We start from the raw sequence: 20,996 nt of genomic DNA, 5'->3' as shown, positions 1-20,996 counted from the left end.
CTTCCTTCCCCTCCCTTTTCTTCCTTTCTCCCCTCCCCTTTCTTTCTTTTTCTATTCAGTCACATACTAGTTTGTTAGCTAGGAGAGACTTTGGGGTCAGCTGGCCAGAGTTTGAATTCTCACACTGCCAATTTCTGGATAAGTTACCCTTATCCAGTTACCCTTTTTGGATAAGTTGCCCTCTGCGTGCCTTTGATTCTTCTTTGGCAAAGTGAAAAAATAATATGGCTCACCTGAGAAGGTTCTTGTGAAGATTATAAGTGTTAATAGATGTAAACTGCTCAAAGTGAATGTGGGGCAGTTATACTCTTGTTTGACGCTAGTTTCTCACTGTTTTAACAGGATTATAATTTTTAAGTAAATAAATATGGGAATATGAGGCCTGGTGTACCCTACACATTCTCACTGATGGGATGAATGATTTAGAGAACAGTTCTTGGTGTGATGAGAATAGTTTTTCATCTGACAGCCATGGGATTAGGCTTTGTCAGGGTGCAGTTAGCTGATGGCTTGCATTTTGTGCAAATGCATAGGTTTTAGAATCAACAATAGACAGAAACACTGGTGTTTTAGTTTATATCTACATGTTTCCCAGGAGCCTTGTGGGCTCATAAGCAGAGCTCTGGGGAGAGGATTGGATCATGGGGGCGAGATAGCTGACTTGCTGTTAGGCAGTGGGGCCCGTCCCTTGCCTAGTGAGCTGCAAGGATGTAGCTCCCTCCCCAGCTCCTCCCTGTTCTCCCTACTTCCTGACCACCACGACAGCTTTCCTCAGCTCAGGCCCTCCCGCTGTGCTGTTTCTGTATTTAAGACTGCTGAACCTGGACTGGTACTTCTAGAGCATGAGCCAAAATAAATCTCTCCTCTTTTCAGTTGCAGGTGTGGGGCATTTTGTCCCAGCAATGAGGAAAGTGACTGGGATACATTTGCTAGCTCCTCTCCTTCCGTGTTCAGTTCTCTCACTGAAATGAAAGTTCAGCTTTCATTCTCAGCGTTTCCGTTGAAATAGCTGCCATTAACCGACTGTTTGTCAAGCTGATGACTGATGCCAGTGTAGGCTTAGCCTCCCACTTTTCAGCTGAGTTCCCTTGGGAGCCAGATGTCCCCTTCCGTCTGCCCCTCTCCCCGGCTCTCTATGGATGTGAGCTACCTCGTCCTTCTCCACTTGAGTCACCTGAGGTTCAGGTCCAGAGACCCGAGGGCAGCCGTCTTCTGTCTGAGCAAACTTCCATGAGCGATGGATGGAGTTCTGCCTCTAGGAATTACAGTTGGTTTTGTAGGGTTTAGCATGGGCACTGCTCCTGGATCAATAGCAGTCTCTATGCAGAATAAAATGAAGTATCTGTATCCCAGCTGTGAAAGGGGCTATCCTTCTACAGATGTCCAGGGTAAACCAGATTATTAGCCTGGCCACGTGGGAGAAAGTGATGCATAAATTCTCCGAAACCGGAGAAAAACAAACATACCCTCAATCTCTTTGGAACAATAACAATCTTAACAAAAATACTTAGATATCTTTATTAGGGGAAAGTTTAAACGTTTGCAAAAGTAGACAGAAAAGCATAATGAATCCTTTTTGTACTCATCAGCAAGGTTCAAAAATTACTGATTTATGGCCAATTCTGTTTCATTTATGGTTTCCTGACTTCCCCTAATCCTTGGAATATTTTGAAACAAATTCCAGCCTTAGTCTTATTTTACCCACACATATTAAGAAGGCCGCTTAGAATACTGAATCACATGGTGAACACTAAGAGACAGAAAAACTACCCAAACCAGACAAAAGCGTGGAGAGTGCCCATGAGCTTACAAGCTGCTATGAAAGAAGTGGGTGAAGAAATGATCCCACTGTACTCGACTCCTGATGCTGACTGAGGCAGTAACTAGGTGATCAGGAGCTTCTGATCAGGAGGCTTAAACTCTTTGATGACAGCAATTGGTCATCCAAAAATTAAAAAAAAATTATTATAGTAAAGGACACCTTGCTGTTAATCTCCCTCAAAATACTGCTCCCTTTGGACACACTTGTATTATTATCCTTGCCACTATTGGAAGCAGTTTGAGAAGTCCTCTTTTGTGTCTTTATGACTTATGATTAAAAATCTGTGACTGCGTTGTACCATGCAACAGAAGGTAGACTCAGAAAAACATTACGTTGTGTGCCCTTCCACTTTATTTACTAGACCCTGCAACATGTGACTTATCTCCCAAGTAAAAATGACCATTAAAGGGAAATGTTTTGAGTCAATTCAGGGCATCAAGGCAGCCAGGACAACTCAACTAAAGATCCTTACAAAAGAAGACCTCCAGAACTCTTCAGAATTGGTAAGGACAATGAAATAAGTGTGTTTGAAGTGAGGGAGAACATTTTTAGGTAGGATAAAGCAATGTATCTTTTACTGTAATAAATTTACCTGAATTTAAAATATACACCATACTTCTTGGTCACACCTTGCCCATCCTGAAGGGCAAGGAAGCCACTTGGACAAGTTTTGAAAAGTTAGCAGCTTCTGATAGAGATTAGGTCTAAATAAGGAATGTTTAGTGAAGGACTTTTTCATTTTGCTCTTCTTTTTGTTAGACATTTTAAAATCCATAATGGTTTATCCCGCCTTCCTAGACTTTTGTTTTCTTGGAGATCCTCAATAATTTCTTTATTGTGCACATTTTTGTGTAAATAGTTCTATTTTTCTTTATTACCCTATTCTAACAAGTCAGGCTCAATGTCCTTCTTTTTGTTCCAGTAATTTCCATTTGGAGATCAGCGCCACAGGATAAAGATACAGTTTGAGCATTATGGCAATTTTTCTTCCACCCAAGTAAATCGTTAAAGACAATGGAAAGGAGAACTAATGTGTTTTTCAAGAGCGAGGATTCTTACTCTTGTTGTATCAGCTCATTGCAGACAGCATGTGTACAATTCACTTTTGACTGAATCATAATAAATATGAGACAATATGGTATAAACCACTTTTTATAATGCAACGCTCACCAATAAATTCCATTTATAGCCTTAAATCAGATTGGTGCAGATGCAAAAATTATGTAAAACTGGTTATACCTGCTCCTGACCTTGTGGGGGCCCTCCCAGATCTTGACTCAATAAACTTTTTCTTCCCTAATGATCTGGCAGTTATTCCTATCAAGAGAATACAATGGGGGTGCTGAGAAGTGGGGCAGTGAAGCAATGATTCAGAGACCACCAGGGCCCTTAGGAAGATTAATTTGTATGAGGTACCTGAAAAGTTGGAAAAATCTCAATGCATTTCTGAATACACATATTCATTTTGAGCTGATTTCTGTTCCTCTTGTGCCCTGTAAAATTTCAAGGAATGTGGTTGAGGTCTGGAGATTTCCACAAAGAGATTAAGAGAGGCTATAAACTGAAGAAATAGTGGTTTTGTATAACTGTTGGGCATGAAATATTTTCAGTACAAAGATGTCCTGATTTTCAGTATAGAAATTGAGTAAACACCTTGTAAACAAACATTCAGGGAACATTTCTATTAATGCTCTTAATAATAGGGCATATGAGTTTAAGCCTAAAATGGCCCTGTTTCTGTTATTTTTACTTAGACTAATATATGTCTGTTTTTATATTTACGTCATAAAGCAGACAGTGAAGCAGCTACATATTCTATAGACATCTAGGTCTAATTTTTGTGTTTTGTCTCAGAAACAATCCATTTTGGATTCTCCATAAATACTTTTATTTAACATTTATTGAGTTTCATCATCCTAACCAGATACTTAATCTTTTCTACTTTTAAGAGAGGTTAGGTCTATTTAGCTCGTCTAAAATCCTGAAATGTTCTCTTGCAATGTGTCAGTCATCTCAAAGTGGGGATACAAAGACTATTTTTGTCTTGTTTTTGAAGCCTAAATACTGGGCCTCATGGATGGAGGTGGGGAGCACATATCTTATGGGAGGGTAAGGTAGGGATGATGATAGCTCTGAGCAGCTCCAGCGTTGCTGAGGACGAGGGAGTGCTAGAGCAGACTGAGAATCGCCTTGCTGTAGCCTCGCACCTGCTACGTAAGTGATGTGGACTCAGCAGATGTGTCTCCTTGAACATCTGTGCCTCTCTGTAATACGTGAATAACACTATTTACCTCCAGGGTAGATGCTAAGGTTAAACAAAAGGCTTTGCAAAGTGGTATGTAAACTATAAACAGGTATTTTATTACCATTATCTAGTTATAGAGCGGTCCAGTATTCCTGGGGGAAAAATAACAGGGGCTGTACTTGAATGACAGGGAACTTAATGATTTTAACACACTTTGGTCCCTCCATACAAGGCATTTTTAATTCCAAATATATGAATTAAGTGCTCTTTGTGTGCAAAGAAGTGATTTTCTTTCTTACAAAATAGTATCTCAACCTATTGTAAACTAAGTTGCCAGTAACAGTGAAAGTACCTTAGTTGTGGAAATCTTAACAATAATGTTGAGGTGTAATTGACACAATAAACTGCACATATTTAAAGTGTAAAAATTCATATATATATATATATATACATGTTAAATTGTCATTGCCATCAAAATAATGAATCCACCCATAGCCCCCAAAATGACCTTTGTTACCATGTCCTGCACCACTCCTGTTGCCCTCTCCTCCCTGGGGACAACCTACCTGCCTTCTGTCAACATGAACTCCTTGACTTTCATGTAGTTTTATATAAATAGAATTACCGTAGCCTTCTCAGGCTGGCAAAAGTACACAACATAGTGTACACCCCATGGTCTGGGTGGCATGAACAAATTATTTCTCACAATTCTAAAAATTGCAAGTCCAAAATCAAGGTGCCAGCAAGTAGGTTTCATTCTGAGGGTTTTCCCTTGGGTTTTGGGAGGCCGCCATCTTGCTGTGTGTCTATGTGATTTTTCATTACATATCTGGGGCAGGAGGGAGCAAGGTCTCTGGTATCTCTTTTTTTATTTTAAAGAGAAGGGTAAAAAAAAAGGAACAATAGCAAGATACAAACAAAACAAAGCAAGGACATAGTATCTCTTTTTTTAAGGGCACCAATCCCACTATCAGGGGCCCACACACACATTAAACTTCATTATCTCCCAACGGCCTCAATGCCGTCACACTGATTGTTAGACTTCAACATATGAATTAGAGGAGATACAAGAATTTAATCTGAACAGGACTCATATGATCTGTACTTTTTTGACTTAGTTTCTTTGAATTAGCAATAATTAATTAGAAATTTTTCCATGGTCTTGCATATATTGGTAATTCATTAAATTTTATTAAATATCAGGCCATGCTACAAATACCATACTTTGTGTATCAATTCACTTATTGATGGACATTTGGGTTGTTTCTGGTTTTTACAAACAAAGATACTATGAACAGTTGTGTACAAGTCTGCATCTTTATGTTTTATTCACTTTTGGGTAAATATCTATTTTATGTGTTTAACTTTTTAAGAGCAAAGTATTTTCCAAAGGCCATGAGATTTTTCTGCTGCTCCACCTCCAATACCGAGTGTGTAGTGATGTTTCCAATGTTTTAATTTTTATTTTCCTCATGGCCAGTGATATTGAGTATCTTTTCATGTCAACTGTATGTGTTTGTGTGTATATGTACAGATATGTATCCAGGGTATTTCTTTTCTTTTGTCTTTTTGTCATACTTGGAATTGAACCCAAAGCCTTCACACTGAGCTAAATCCCCAGACCTCTTTTTTAATTTTTTATTTGGAAGCAGGGTTTTTCTAAGTTACTAAATCGCCCAGGCTGGGCTCAAACACTTTTTGTAGATTATTTTCTTATATTGAATTTTGAAATTTCTTTATATATTCTAGATACAAATCCATTCTCACATAAATGATTTGCAAATATTTTTGTGCACCTATAGCTTGCATTTTCACTCTACTGTGTCTATCATAGGGCAGCATATTTTAATATTTTATGGAATCCCATCTATTAAATCATTTCTTTTGTAAACCATGCTTTTGTTGTCTTGCTTAAGAAGGTTTTGCTTATCTAAGGCCAGAACAATTTTTACCTTTTATTGTGGAAATATTATAGTTTTAGATATTAATTTAGGGCTGTGCTCCATTTTTCAAGTTAACTATATATATATATATGTTGTGAATACCATCATCATTAGTCATAGAATCTAGTTGCTGAAGCATCATCATTTGTTGAAAAAGACACTTGTTCCTTATTGCATTATCTTTGCACTTTTATCAAAATATCTAGTCCCTGTATATGTGGACCTATTTCTGAACTCACTTTTTTTCATTGTCTAGTGTCATTCCAATACCACACTGTCTTGATTATTGTAGCTTTATAATGTTTCAAAATCAGATAATAATTGCCTTGCAACTTTGTCCTTCTTTTTCAAAATGTTTTGAATGTTCTAAGTGTTTTGCAATTCCAAATAAATTTTAGCCTCAGGTTGTCAATTTCTACAAAACAACAATAGCAATAAAAGCAGGCTGCTGAGATCTTAACAGGCATTGTGTCCTGTCCAAAGGTCAATTTGGGGAGCATTACCATCTTATCAATATTGAGTTATTGGGCCCATGGACAAGTTGTATCCTTTCAAGTTATTTATGTCTTCAAAACTTTTCCCAGTGATATTTTTAGTTTTAACTGTGTAAGTCTTTAGAATCTGTCGTATTTATTCCTGTTTCCAATTCTTTGATACTATTATAAGTTACATAGTTTTAAAAAATTTAGCTTCCAACTAGTATAAAGACATGTTAACATAAAGCCAGTATAAAATTTTTACACTGATTTTTTATTCTGAAATCTTGCCAAATTCATTTATTAGTTCTAATAGCTTTTATCGTAGATTTTATTGCATTTAAAATAATTCCATTGTGTTTAAAATAGACTCTCATACTGTGAACACTGCCAAAAATTTTACTTCTTCCTTTACAATCTACATGCTTTTTATTTACTTTTTGCCATACTGTATTGTTTAGAAATCTTGTGTAATATTAAATAATAATAATGGGGGAATACATCCTTATCTTGTTATCTTGTTCCTGATCCTGTAGTTGTCCACCCTGTCCCCAACCCTGCTACTGAGAGTTAAACCTAGGACCTTTGAACTGGACTATATCCCCACCCCTTTTTTACTGATGGATTTTCAAATGTTAAACTAACATTTTTTCAGTCCTGGGATAGACCTCTGTTGCTCACAACATTTTTATGTAAATTTATGTTTTATATAACTATATAATACATTTCGGTAGGTTTAACATGTCAAAGTTTTGTCTAGAATTTTTGTATCTATGTTCACCAAGGATGTTTGTCTACAATTTTCTTTTCCAGTAGTATATTTGATATTGGTGTTTACACAGTAGTCCATTTGGAATGAGTTGGAAGATTTCTCTTCTCTTCAATTTTTTGGTTGAATTTGTATAGAACTGGTATTATTTTTTTACTTAATATTTTGTAGAATTTATCAGTGAAGATATCTCAGCCCATTTCCTTTTTGACAAGGTTTTTAACTGCAAATCAAATTTCTTTAGTACATACAATGTTACCAAGTTATTTATTTCTTCCTAAATAAGTTTTGACAGTATGTTTTGAGAATTTGTCTTTTTAATCTAAAATGTTGAATTGATTAGAATAAAATTGTTTATAATATTCCTTTATTTCCCTTTTAATATCTGTAAAATCTATAACGGTATCTCTGATCTCATTTGTTATCTTATAAGATACATCTTTTCTCTGTTTTACCTTATCTTTCTAGATGAGTTTATTAATTTTATCAGTCTTCTCAAAGCGCAAACTTTGAATTTCATTAATTTTTTTCTGTTGTTTGTGTGTCTTAAAGTGAAAACTAAAAACAGATCTTCCTAGGTTCTTAGTATAAGTGGACAGCTAACATAGGTTTCCCTCCAAACACTGCTTTGGCAGAGTCAGTTCATTTTCATATATTATTACTGTGTCATCATTTTCATTCAGTTCACAAATACTTTTTTTTTTTTTTCCCTACTGGGGATTGAACCCAGGATCACTCTACCATAGAGCTAAATCCCCAGCCATTTTTATTTTGAGACATCCTAAGTTGCCCATGCTGGTCATGAATTTGGAGTCCTCTAGCCTTAGCTGCTCAAGTAATTGGGATTGCAGGTCTGTATAACTGACTGTGGCTCATTCAGTTCAAAATACTGGGCCGGGGATGTACTTCAGTGGTGCAAGCACCTGCCTGGCAAGTGCAAGATACTGAGTTCAATTCCTGGTACCAAAAAAAAAAAAGTTAAAAAAAAAATTCAAAGTATTTTAAAATCCCCTTTCAGGTTCTTCTTTGTCTCAGAGGTTATTCAAAAGTGTGTTATTTATCTTCTAAATATTTACATATTTTTCAGGGATCTTTCTGCTATTGATTTTTAGCTTAATTTAATTTTGGTCAGTCAATTCTTATATGACTAGCATGCTTTAAATTTATTAAAACTTATGTTATAGCCCAGAATATGTGCTATTTTGATTAATGTTTCACTTGAACTTGAAAAATGAGTATTCTGTTGTTGGGTAGAGTATTCTATACCTGCCAAGTAGGTTAAATTGATCAGCAATGTTTACCAAGTTTTCTGCAGCCTTGATTATTTTCTATCTCCTTTGTACTGTCAATTATTGAAAAAGGCATATGGAAACATCTGATTTGTCTGTTTTTTGTTGGGTCTTCTTACCCGTGAACAAGTATATTACTCCATTTTTTAAGGTTTAAACATTTTCTCTCAGTATTTTACAGCTAACAATGTATAGATCTTGCACATTTTTTTGGTCTAATTTATTCTTCAATTTTTCATATGTGCAGGGTATTGTGAATGGTATTATTTCTGAAAAATATAATTGCTGATTGTTCAGTGTTAATGCAGAGATACGACCTAAGTTAGGTAAATATAGAGAAAATTGAAAAATGTTACATATCAGACTGTTAACATTAGTTGGTGGAACTGTTTGGGTAAAGGACTGAAATGAGGTGAAGAGGGATATTTTTACCTCAATGAAGTTAATATGTATTGCTTTTGTTATTTTAAATAAAAATCCAGTTGATTATAACCAATAAAGCTGTCATCTATATAACAATGTCCCCTCTTAGCTTTGAGAGGAAAGGAAGGGGCAGAATTAAAAGGAGAAGGCTGGGGTCTGGTCTTGACCTCATATGTGACAGTAGCTTTTGTTGAGTGTGTGTGTGAACCTTATCCAGACTCTGTCGACAGAAGAAAACCCAGTTTCCCTGCTATGCTTCTGTCTGAAGAACGCAAAGCAAACAAAATCCAATTTGTGATATCCTGGTTTGCAGGCATCGAAGGGGATGCGGCCACATGTTTGCAGATACTGCCCGATGTCTACTAAAGTTCCATACCTCCTTTTCCTCTTTGACTTCAATATGTTGATTGCGTGTGACTTGTTTGTGTATACATGTGTGTGAATCTGACCACAGCATACGTACTCTGTGGCTAAGCCAATCATGCTGTCTTATTACCCCTTGATAGAGACTCACCTTTTCCTTCAAGCTGTTTTGAGGCATGTTTTAATGGAACCAGTGTGGCTAACAAGATAGGTGGATGTCTGTGGGCATAGATTTACTTCTCAGATAAAAAGATGGAACACGTTTGGGAGAAAGCCTCCTGATCATCCCTTCCTCATTCACTGAAAGATGAGATGCGACATTAGTGTTCAGAAAGCCATCTTGCAACCACGCAGCAATTAGCAAGAAGATAAAAAACAGCATGCAGAGGATGATTGAGAGGAAGGAAGGAAAAAGCATTAACTTTCTTTCTTTTTTTTCTTTTTTTTTTTTTTCCAGTACTGGGAATCGAACTCACAACCTTGCGCTTGCAAGGCAGGCACTGTGCTGCTGAGCTAAATCCCCAGCCCCAAGCATGAACTTTCAACAGAAAAGTCAAGTACTGAAATTGTGCTGGGTTGACTTTCTTCCATACTCTGTATTTTGATTTAAAACCACTGTTATTTAGGTTTTCAGTTACTCAAATATGAACCTACTGGTGACTCTAGCACAATGTTCAAAGTGGGGCATCTGAGGTGTAAGGTGGGGAGTTTAGGGGGAGTCTTTACAAAATTAGGAAGGGTGAGTAGTAATTTGATGAGCAAAGAAGAAAGGTGAGATGAACATTTCAGTTTTAAGGGATAGAATATACTGTGATCCGTGCAGCACCACATAGTGTGTTTGGGGAGTGGCCCAGCTTAGGTAAATGCAATGGTTCTCAGCAGGACTCCACCTTGCAGAGTATTTGGAAATGGTGTAATTCCCAGCAGGTGAGTGTAGTGCTTAGTAGAAGGGATACTGAACATCTGACAGTCCAGCAATAAGAGGAGGGGAAACTAGTACAGATATCAGTGAGAAAGCCCATGTGGCCACAAGCTTGCTCTGTCTTGCTTATACACACATCTCCTTTCAGGGCAAGAAGGCTTTCCTTCAGAAGAGTAGGCTGATTTCATTTTTCTGGAAAGAGAGACTGCGACCATCCTAAAAGAGGGCCTAAACTCTCCCAGACAGTCTGCTGGGGATGTAGCTCAGTGGTAGAGCACTTGCCTAGCACGCACAAAGCCCTGTTCAATCCGCAGCTGTGAAAAAAAAAAAAAAAAAAAAAAGGCAAAACGAGGAACCAAGACTGTCACTTTTGAATACCATGAGATGAGAATACCTGCTTACATTTTTCAATTTTTCATTCAGAAATTTGTCACTTTTTAAGAAGATACTGCTGAAATAAGAAATAAACTGTGCATGTGAATGAAAAGGTTTTTTTTTTTGTACTTAGCACAAATCTAACTCTCGATGCAAAAGCTGAGTAAGAAGAAAAACTCCAGGTATAACTCTGCAGCTAGCTTAGTTCATTCATTTAGCATGCTAAGAATGGGTGTATTTTCAAATATAAAAAAGAAGTCTTTATTTAAAAATATATTCACATGATAAGATGATATAATCTATAAAGTGAAAGATTTCTACAATTCTCTTCTCCTGAGATAGACAGTACTAATAGACTGATGAATGGAAATAAGTTTATATTGATAAAGCAACACACTTATTTCCAAACAAGAAGGGAGAAGACTGAGTTTTACATTTTTTTGGCAATGCACTGTATTATGAGCACCATTTCTTAAATGTACAGTGAAAATTTTTCCAGGAGAAGACTGAAAGGAAGATTTCTTTTGTTTTTCTCAGGTCCATAGGGAAGACCTGATTCCTGTTTATGCAAACACCAGTCTAACAAGAAAGTTAAGCAATCATCTGTTCAGATTGGGGGATGCCTATGCCCAATGCTTAAATATTTTGAATATTACCCTTTCACTATGGGCTGAACTGTGTCACCCCAAAGTTTGTACATATGAATTTATTCAGTATGGCTGTATTTGGAGATGAAGAGGTAATTCAGGTGGGATGAGGTCATGAGGATGGGCCCGTGTCTGGTGGAATTAGTGTCCTTATTAGAAGACACACCAAAGCCATACCTTATCCTCACATGAGAACACAGTAAGAAGGTGGCTATCTGTAATCCAAGGACAGAGTCTACACCAGACACTGACCCTGCCGGCACCTTAATCTTGGACTTTCCATGTTCCAGAACTGTAAGAAAATACATTTCTGCTGTTTAAGCCACTCAACCTGTGGTATACTGTTATGATAGCCTGGGCAGACTAAGATATTTTAAAAAAATACTGATTCTCCATAAAAATTCAACAGTTAATTTAGTTATTTTTTTAGCTTGAAAGATGATTTTTTTTTGAATTTGGAATTTATTTGCTCATGTGTAATTACACAAGTGCAAATTCCAAATTGATAGCATCAACCACTCCTCTGCCTACTCTGAACACCCTCCAAAAAAGAAAGTCCTACTCAGAAGCAGTTCCCTATGTAATTCCTAGCCAAGGATCAGTTCCCAAGTCCACAGCCCACAGACAGCTTTCCTTTTACCCCATCCTTCAATCTGAAAGCTTGGATGATAACAAAAATCTTTCCACAGAAATGTCAGGTCTCATATACCTTGTGGAGAGGTATAAGCCAAGCAACCATTTGGGGCAAATGTACCCTGGAGTGGGACGTGGAATGAGAGAGAGAGAGGCAGAAAATCCATTTGATTCCTGGTATAGTTGAAGGGATTTATACTTGACCTTCATTTTCCATTAAGAACACGTTTTGTCTAGTTGTCCATGAAGGATATTTTTCTTTTATATGCAGTGATATAACAGGACACATATAAGCTAGGTAATGTTAGAACTTCTGTTCTCTTCAATTTGAATTCATATATCTGAAATCTCATGTTTGATAAAAATATTCTCAATGAGAAATTGTTCAACTTTTTTGGGAAAAGTGGGCTTGTCTCGTTTTTATCTGAAGGTGACTATTATACAACTAATAGATTTCATTCTTAATATGGCTCTTCAATATTTAGTATAAAAATAGTTATTAGTTCTTCTTTTCTTTTTTTTTTTAACTTCATCATGAGCAACCTTTAAGACCAGTTTTTGGTGTTTGTTTGTTTGTTTTTTTTTTGGTACTGGGACTTGAACTCAAGATCTTGCGCTTGCCAGGCAGTTACTTGTATCACTAAGCTATATTCCCAGCCAAGGCCAGTTCTTACACAGAGATGAGATCTTTCAGTTAGACTGAAATATATTTCATTACATGTTGTAAAGCTGTTTTTGACTTATTATTGGAAAGCTTTGAAGACTAGCTTACCATACTGACATCCCCTGGAAGGTAGGATAGATCCAAGTCTGTTAAATAATTATTTAATTTCTCCCTGCTAGTGTTCTTTTCCATTAGGATTTGTCTAAAATGCCCTGAAGATGTCTGGGCATCTTGCTGTCAAAAACAATCAGGTCATGCCTGACAGCTCTTATCCAGGCATGGTGAGTCTTATGGGAATTTACTAGTGTGAGGGGACTGGGGGGACTATATTACGTCATTCATTCGCACCCTTGAACTACAGGAGAAGTTTAAGGTGATGGTGGCTTCAACATGACAGTTGATGTCAATGTCCTCCATCTTGCAGCACAAAAGTCAAGACCATCAGTTTGAAGGACCCTCACTGCCTGTTATAAAGGAACACACTGTTTTCACATCCCATTTGTACTGAATATATCTCATGTGCTCTCTTTCTGAGGAAGCACACAAATCTGAATTGAAGCCTCCTTTTACTTACGGGTCATTTTTCCTCTTGGAGAAAACAAAACTCCAGAATTTCAATGCTGTGAACACATAGCCTCAGATCGTGGTGGGTTTTTGGGAAAGAGCCAGGGAGGTTGTATCTAGAGGAGAAATGTCAGCATTTTTCTTGTGGAAATTTAATTAGAAATAGGATGGTGGTTCGGCCTAGAGAAGAGATCAAAATGAAACAGGCTGCTGTTTTCATCCTTGTCCCTTAATGGACCATAATCCTGGTCATAAAAACCCACCACTTAAACTTTGGCAGTCTCACTTTCCCAGGAAGCTTTATTACTATTAGCTTGCTTCAAGACATAGCTTCTCCAAGTCAAGTGGGAGCCGAGGCCATGGGTGAAGCGAATGTGTTTGTGGGCAAGGCAGTTCTTTCCATCAGTCATGTATGAAGCTATGCGGGGCCTTCTGAGGCTTCTTGATGTTTTTCTGTGTGGGGAAAATGTGCTTCAGCCCATTCCATATAAACCATATCTCTGGCTGAGGACCCAAGGAGAAGTGTTGAAAATTGTGAGCCACAGGTTTTTGGGAGTGTGGCAGGAAAAACCATAATTGCACACCACTTCTCCTTTGAATAGATCCAGGATACTGTAGATAATCTCATGCAGGTCTGGACCTGCTGGTTTCCTAGAGGCGGTATTGCTGACCAGTCCTCTCTCGTTTATGCTTTGTGCTCTGCTTAACTCCATGTCAGTCAGATCAGACTTGGGCACTCCCAACCTTGGCATTTGGCCCTGGACATTTCCTAGTCAGGGGGTCTGCTCCATCCTGGGACTCACAGCCCCTCCCCTCAGCAGCCCTTGCATGCTGAGAAGGCCTAAGCCTCTTTCTGAACTCCCCCGCCTCCCTCTTTTATAATAGGAAATGGGATTTGCTCCAGCAAAAACCCATCCTTGACTGCATTCTGTAGATTTTATGTCAAAAGTGGACTTACTCTGAAGACTATGTAGGTGGGAGTAAGCTGTATTTCTCTGCTTCTAATAATAACAATTCATGTCCAAATTAACGCCCACCTCCTTTTAGGTACAATGGTCTTCTGATCACTCCTGTAATTTAAAAAAATATAAAAGTACAATGGGAGATGAAATGTTTTCACTTACGATGATTAAGTCTTATTTCCTCAAATACATTAATGTTGCCTCCTGTGCCACAGAGTGATTCACAGAAGCCCAGAGAAAGGCTGGTGGCTCTTGCATGTCCATCCTTAGTGGCGGGGTGAGAACCAGTGCAGCCTGCTTTGTTAGCTTTCAGAGGATGAAGTGAAAATCATTTTTGTATTTGAACTGAGAGGGGAACTATTGTCTACGCAGGAGGCAATTATCCGGGTTGAATGAGGGCCAGGCCAATAGAGTTCAGTTGTTCATTTTTGCAAAAATTACCATCTGGTGTTTAATGGGCCAGAGTGGTCAGGCTGGCATTCATTTTCACCTCATCCCAGGAAGGCACCTCGGAGAAGGGGGATGCCTAGTACTGTCATAGTGTTCCCTGGCTCCAGGGGAAGGGTGTGGATGCTAAGTGGAGATGGGAACTGTTTGCTCAGAAGACAGTGTATTCCAGAACTAGGGCGGGAGTTCATCAAAAGGCCACTGAAACAGAAAGTAGCAAGAACTCCCACAAAGGGACAAACCCAGATGCTAGTTGTGTGTTGAGTACATTTGTTCATCTCGCTGAGGCTTACAGAAGGCTCACCCAACATGGTGCTAGCAGGCCTGCAGCACGGTAGCCTGCAGAGATGGCCCACTCTCCAGACTAGAGATGTGGGTGTAGGTGCACACCTGGGTGGGCTCTCACAGCACAGCTGGCGTAGAACAGGGCTTTTCCTGCAGGTAGGAGATGCATGGTGAATCAAAGGAAGGCGCTTTCAAAGTCCAGTGAAAGTAACCCTGGTGCCAGGAGGACATGATATAATATAGGTTGAGGCTCCCTAGTACAAGAAATCTGAACTGCTTCCGCACCTGACGTCATAGGACAGGCAGAAGTCAAAACGCGGGTCGCTAAGAGTGTTGTATTCAGTTACCTCAACTTACTTATTTAACATAAAAAAAACTATATGCAAATTACATCCCTTTGGTATTTACTATGTAGCTGTTGCTGTTCTAAGCACTTTACATATACTGATAAACAACATTAATCCTTTCAGCAGCTCTATGAATTACAGGCTGTCATTATTCCCATCTCCCAGTTGGGGGAAATAAAGAACAGAGAGATGAAACTACTCAACCAGGGAGGACCAGAGACCCAGCAGCAGAATCTTGAACTTAGAACAAGATAGAAAATTATACAAAAGGATATGAAATTATATGAATTCTACAAAATAAATCAGTGTAAACTAAAACATGACCTTGCAAAACAATGAAATTTTGGTTATTAATAATGTATTTTCTTAATATTAAATATATTCATAAAGAGACCAAATCACCTTATGATTCTTTTTTTTTTTTTGATCAGTGGAATATTCCTTACATTGTCAGGAGGAGAAAACAGAGAAAAATTATTTATAACCTTGAAGAAATATTGTTTCAGTAGCTGTGAAATCTGAAATGCTGTGAAATCTGAAACCCAACACAATTTTCTGTGAGCTTGATAAATAGTTAAAAGAAACTAGTGTTTAATAAGTCAGTAATTTTGGAAAATTCAGTGAATTGGAAGTTTAGATAAACAGATGCATTTTCAGTAAATTCGTTTTTGTTGAACTTTTTTCTGTTGGTGATTTAGATCCAGGTCACACATCAGAAGACAACAAGGTAAGACCTAGCCAATACTTCATCTTATACCTGCAATCTATAGGTTGCTTAATTAAGGGACTTAATTCTAAGCACAGTGGTATTTTAGTTGCACCCAAAGAGACCTGCCAATGTGCTGTGGCAAAGAAGAAGCACAGTGGGTCTGGATGAGAGAATTTGGGTGCTGCAACTTTATGACTGATTCAAAGGCAGTTCTATCTCTGAATTCTGTGGCCTTCCCGCTATACTCCATTGCCACATAAGAATATGGATGCATGAGCTTTCACTCACTAGTAAATGTTTTGTGTGGATACAGGTAAGTAGATCAAGCTCTGAAATCTCACTAGGGTACCTTTTTTTTTTTTTTTTTTGGTTTTTCTCCGGTACCGGGAACCGAACTCACGACCTTGCGCTTGCCAGGCAGGCGCTTTGCCGCTGAGCTAAATCCCCAGCCCCTCACTAGGGTACCTTTTCGGACTTGCTTTGTAGAATTATATCTATGGTGCCTTATTTCTTACAAATTTCATGCAAAGAGGCAAATGAGAAAGAGATCAAAACAAAACAAAGCAAAGCAAAACAAAACAACTAACTTATTCACAATCCTGACCTGAGTAGTAGATAATGTTAATGAGATGATATGAAGTCTTCTGACATCTCGCTAGAGGAGGCAAGAGATGGTCTATGAGACCTCACTTTTCCAGTCTTGTGAATCTGACATCTACTAAAATTTAGGGGACATGTGTTATTTGTTGGACCGATGACTTGATCATATGACCTGAAGCATTAGGAGGAGTGTGGCTTCTCTGGAATGTTTCTCTAAGATCTTTCCATCTTAGCATTTCCATACTTCCCTTCTTCTGTAAAATTTCCTAAAGAAATTCTCAGGGATTCATTCTGCCAGTTTCCAAGCACATCATTCTCCTTTTTACTTTTAAAATGTGCTCGAGTTATACTCATACACAGGTGTTGGTGTCATATTAGCATGAACTCAGCACTGCTCTGCACAGATCACATTTATTGAGTTTGTAAATATAACATCAGACTTCTATTAGGGTACAAGGCAGGTGCTAAACTTACCCTTCTGCTAGAGCGTCCTAATGATAGGAAATCTGCTGTTTTAACCCCACCCGGTTAGCATCTTGTGAAGACAAGCCTTCCTTCCAAGAATACTGAAATGCCTGGGCCTTTCTCTTGAGTATTTCTGTATTTCATATCTATTACATGTGCCTTGTTGTAGATCTCTCCTTTTTTCCTCATAAAACTTTTAATAAAGGATGACATTCTTATAACAAAGAGCATTTTCTCTCTAATCCTCTTGAGTGGTCACCTAATAATTTTTTTTAATGTAGAAAGAGGCTGTTAACACTGAAGACCATGTTTAAACAGGGCTACTATCTTCTTGAGGGTTTATTCAAGCTGCAAGACTGTGGAGAGGAAGTTTGTGGCTGTAAGAGCTGTTCTGCTCTATAGGTATGAAAATTTGTTTTTGAGATAAATTACAGTATGGTATTAGCCTGGGAACCAAAAGCTTATGTAGTTCTGTGGGTTTTTGCTCAGTTTCTTCTGCCCCAAATCACCTTCATCACAGGTCACAATGGTCCAAGGGTCTCCATGTCCACCCACATGGGGAAGTGTGGCACAAATGAACTACCAATATTTGCCTTTTTTGGCCCTTTTGTCTTTAAAAGGGCAGAATTTGCTCTAGCCATATGTATTTTACTTACATCTCATACATGTATGGACAAGAACAGTTAACCCGAACTAAGCAATAGAACATTTTCCCAGCACAAGTTTGGTAATATACACACAGATTGTAGCTGCCCATGGGTCTTGTTTGCTTTGTAAACTATTGATGGACACAGCTCTATTTTTAAAGTAACACTTTATTTTCATTTGTCAGTGCAGTTTTTGCCTTGTAATAATACTTACAAAGTTGAAGTGTTTTTCTAGTGTTCCAAATAGAACTTTCAAGAATAAAATCACAACAATTAAAAATCATCATGGCCCCTCAGCTCTAAGAGAATAATTCACTTAGAAATGGTACTAATTTGGTTTTCATTGAAGAAACATTTTGGTTGTTTGGCTATGCATTATTAGTTAAATGCTGAAAGCAGAAATTTGCAGATTGTGCATGGGGTATGGCATATTTTGGAAGGAGGCCTTTTTACATGTGGCCTGGAAAATGATAATAAGTTGGTCTGTACTGCAAATTAATAAGTGCATGAACACAAAAATGTTTACAGGGCTTCTGTGATAATGGAATTTGAGGAAATATTGAAGTTTTGGGAGTAGAGAGAGGTGAGTAGAAAAATATTTTAAAACAATGTAATCTCAGGGCAAACAGTATGGAAACTATTTCATTTTAGACAATCACATAGTGATATCCACATAAGCGAAGAATGGTAGCATGAATGGTGTGTTAAGAGGAAATAATTGGGCAGTAGATAAATGTTTTAAAAGTCATCGTTGGCTCTACTAATGAACCAAAGATAAGAAATGCTCTTGAGTACAGTAATAAAACATAAAGTGGTTTGTTTTCAAAAGTCAGGTATCAGCCATAGACTTCTTCTAGTTACTTCTAGAAGAACAAGAGAGAAATCCCTGCCACTTCTTATCACAGAAAGATGTTGTAGAGAAGCACACAGAACTTACTGGTCATGTGGTTTGAGCATCCATGCCATGATCCAACTAAAAGGGGAAGATAAGTCTTCTGGATACAAGATTCCCAGTTAGATTCTTTCTCATGCCAAATAACGTCTGTAACCACAGGTGCCTATGGCTTTGCTTCAGAGTGCTCAGTTTTTGAAAACAGGTTTTATGAATGAATGCATCACCACTTGGAATTTTCCTACTTCCTTGGATATGCTCTTTATAAAGTGATCTCTCTTTTATGTCAGAATGCAGAGTAATAATCTTCTCTTTCTATATCATTTTTCAAAGAAAATGAATTATTGTTTTCTAGCTTTCTATTGATAAATGTTTAAAATATTTTTATTAGCTAAAATTTCAAACACAAAACAAAAGGTGAAAATAGACTATAAGGAACCCCTGTGTATCCATTACCCAGCTTTGAAAACAATGAGTGAGATTTTGCCAACCCTGAGGAAAGTCTTCATATAGTACAAGCATCAAGTTACACTTTTTTTTTTTGCGTGTAGATTTGTTCCATTAAAGAGGCATAGAAATTGACTTCATAAATTTATTGGGAACTCTTGTTCTTCAAAAGGGTCTTGGAAACTATTTGCTAAAGTGATCACATTCTTATTCTTATGTTTTATACATAAAGTAAATAAAGTAAAAATTTTCTGTCCACCCTGCCTCCTTTCCTTCCTTTTGCTTTAGCAGGTATTATTTTAGCAATACATTGAGCCAGGAAGTTGTATTTTTCCAAAGGAATTTGCAAGCTGATAATTTTAATGGGAAAGTGGTAGGGTGCTTTGAAATTTTTCTTTTTTAATAACTATGTGTGTGGTTCTTATTTTGTGGTCAGTCTGGTGAGACCAAACCCTGAAACCCCTTGATTCCAGCATTAGTAATGATCACATCTTTATCTCATAATTGCCCACTGTACATAAAACATGATCGTTATCTGAGAATTTCACCCCCTAAGAATTCAAGTCAAAGTCGTCCCGCTTAGGGAGTGAATTCCTCTGGTTATTACCAGAATCTTGGAGAAGATAGCATGTTTCATTGTAGTCTGGGCATAACTCTCTCTTCTGGGTAGAGACAGGATGTCTTTTGCACTGTAGTAGGTCCTGCTTGTTCATAAACTCTCTAATAGCCATTCTCTCCTCACCGACAGAATCCTAATCCCATTTGGGACAACAGTGTACCCACTTACACCACTGCATGTGTATTAGTAGAAATTCGCTAGGAATTCTGGGGAAAGTGTAGGTTTGTGTTAACTTCTTCCTTTCTCCTTTTCTGACTAGGAGGCTGGAGGTGACCTGTCATCTTGTGACTATGTGGTAAGAAGCCTGAGGATGAGAGAATAAGGGAGGAGGCATGGACCCGAATCCTGCAGTGGAACTGCTACACCTGCCTGGACCAGGGGACTTCTTGTTGTATTGGAGAATTAGATCCCCTTTGGCTAAGTTACGAGTCAGGTTTCTGTTACATGTATAGAAATGCAATTGCTGACAGACTTATGCACAGCATCTTAAGAAATCTTGCTGTTTCTTACCACAACGTTGAGTGCTTTCACTGTGTGTATCTTAAATTAGGTCTGAGAGAGCCCAGGGCTCAATTTACCAAGTAGCGAATGTCTTTCTTGAAAATAGCCCATGTTGGGGCCTTGGGATTTAGCTCAGTGGCAAAGCACCTGCCGGGCAAGCACGAGGTTGTGAGTTTGATTCCCGGTACCAGAAAAGAAACAACAACAACAAAAAAGAAAGTAGCCCATATTTTCTTCTGAGAACACATTGAAAAGGTTCCTTAAAAAATGTGTCCTTCCTGGATCTATGCTTACAAAGCAAATTGGAGAATTGAGGTCACATAGACAGGCTGGTCTTCCTCAACACCTTCACAGGAACTCTTCACATAATTGGACCGCCAGGGATTTTTAGACTTGTTAAAAGGGATCGCTTTCCTTGGCCGGTGTAGCTCTGCTTTCTGTGTTTATAAATAACCTGAAATACTTAGGCTTTCATCGCTCTACATTTAAAAACACTTTTATAGTTTAGCTGAGAAGGTGCAAAGAGGGTGACCTATTCTGAGGCCAGTTAGGCATGGGAGGGTGTCATCAAAATGCCTTCAAATGTTCAGAATCATTCACAGAGAGCCATATGTGAGGGAGAGGACAGTAAGATTGGTCTTTTTGAGAAGTGACATTACCTAACACAATAATCCACGCAATTGGACAAATTGGTTTGAAAAGGAAGACAGCTGGCTTTGTTCCAACATGTTAAAAGTATGAATGACAGTGACAGAATAATGCCCAGAGGGCAGGTGGTGGGGGGCGCTCTGTGTGACAGACCTGGCTCTGGGCCAGCTGGGGGAATATGCTCAAAGCACTCATTCTTCTTGTTTTCCTGTTTACATCTGGCATGCAGCAGCCACGCAAGGACTGTTAACAAAGGATGTTGTGTAAATCTAAACAGGTAAAGAGCAGGACC

The sequence above is a fragment of the Chinchilla lanigera genome, unplaced genomic scaffold, assembly GCF_000276665.1.
Source record: "Chinchilla lanigera isolate Chin_1 unplaced genomic scaffold, ChiLan1.0 scaffold00009, whole genome shotgun sequence".
Classification (NCBI taxonomy): domain Eukaryota; kingdom Metazoa; phylum Chordata; class Mammalia; order Rodentia; family Chinchillidae; genus Chinchilla; species Chinchilla lanigera.
This window is presented reverse-complemented; position numbering follows the sequence as displayed.